This window comes from Musca vetustissima, unplaced genomic scaffold (genome assembly GCF_032173495.1).
Source record: "Musca vetustissima isolate MV318-11 ecotype Yass unplaced genomic scaffold, APGP_CSIRO_Mvet_v1 utg28969, whole genome shotgun sequence".
In the NCBI taxonomy this organism is placed as follows: domain Eukaryota; kingdom Metazoa; phylum Arthropoda; class Insecta; order Diptera; family Muscidae; genus Musca; species Musca vetustissima.
The window spans coordinates 145,567-147,466 of record NW_026873719.1 but is presented as its reverse complement, the minus strand read 5'-3'; positions in this window follow the sequence as shown (position 1 = coordinate 147,466).

The window sequence follows — 1,900 nt, the reverse complement described above, 5'->3', positions numbered from 1 at the left end:
TCGACTTATTTATTGAGACCGAATAGCGTGTGTCAAGTTTGCTTTGTACATGTCTGGCTCTCGTATGAACGCTCTAAAATTAACAAAATGGTGGACTTTTGAAAAAATATTTTTGGAAAATGGACGATTTTTTACCAAAATCCAAGTTAAAAAATAAGGAAGATCTTCACCGATTGGCTTTATCCAGGTTCATACGATAGCTATACACTCACAGAGAAACGTGTAAACATTTGAAATCGATTGGGTTATTAGTTTTGGAGTTATCGTGCCCGCCATTCGCAAAAAAAATGTGTAGAGAAAACGCGTTTAAAGTTTGAGAAGCCCTTCAGCCGTCACTTGATGCTGACACAATAAATCGGCTATATCTTCAAGAGTTCTTGAGATTTTCATTTGAAATTTTGTAGGCACATTCTATAATTAGTGTAGATTCGAATTATATCAACAAAATTTTTGACCCCGGGAATGGGGGGGGGTCCCCATAAATCGATTTACACAAATCTGTCCCACTGTGCGCAAACGACTCTAAACTTGCCCAAATGAAATGAAATTTAGCATAGGTTCCAGAAAGACATAAAACTCACATATTTAAGTTCGTTCAATTTCATTCCTTCAAAAAGGCGACGTCGTTTCGGATAAATATATACCCAAAGTGGTGAAGGGTATCATATAGTCGGCCCAGTCCGACTTTACTACTTTCCTTACTGGTTTTGTTTCTATGAAGGTCGTGTCCAATTAAAAGCTAGAGATGATCGTATGTACAATATCCTAAAGATATAACAGACATTGCATCTCGGGAGTGCCATGGAAATGAACTCGAACGAAATGTGTGAATTACATAGATTTCTGAACTAATTTCAAAAAACCCATAACCATACCATTCTGAAATCTATGAAAAATTTAATGTCAATCGGCAAGACTTTGCTTCTTTAGCTTATTTTTGGTGCACAATTTGCATGAACTCAGACGAAAATATAGAACTGGTACCATCATCTGAATGTAATTTTTTAAATCAACGTTATTCTAAGTTCGATTTGTTACGCTGTGAAGAAATTCGTCCCAATCAGACAAACCTTAGTTATTTATTTCCAATATTTATATCCAATACGCTATTCAATATTTTATTTTAGGTGAACAAATATAGGTTCCCCGGTGTACCAATTGCATAAAATCGGACGGAAATATATATACGGGAGCTATATCTAAACCTAAACTGATTTCAATAAACCTTAAGACAAAACATTTTTGAATAAATTCCACACCCGCTGTATATGCGACAAGCATGAGCTCTTTGATGCACCAGTTACATAAAATCGGATGAAGGCATAGACGAAATATATATCTAAATCTGAGCCGATTTTTACAAAACTTGATACACATCACTCAAAACTCAATTCAATCGCGTCTCAATCGGAAAGAACACAATTTATATAAAATCGTACGAAAATATATATGGGAGCCTATCTAAATCTTAACCGATTTCAAAAATTTTTTTACGGACGTCAACTTGTAGTTAATTTCGTATGCTGTGCAAAACTTGGTCTCTATCGGTCAAACGCTGGCTGTTTGGTGGTCCATTAACATCGAGCGGAAATTTATATTAGGATGGGTATAAAGAAATCCATTATGAAAATGACGATAAAATCGGAGAAATGATCGAAGTTGACCGGCATGTTAGCAGTCGTAACATCGCCTAGGAGCTAGAAATCTACCATAAAACTATTTTAAACCATTTACACAAAGCTGGATTCAAAAAGAAGCTCGATATTTGGGTGCCATACCAATTAACAGAAAAATAAGGGTAAGATGGATCGAATTTCCATCTGCGAAGCCTTGTCCAAACGGAACGTCTATCTCGTTCCCTTCCATTTCTTAAACGGATGATGACTGGAGATAAGAAATG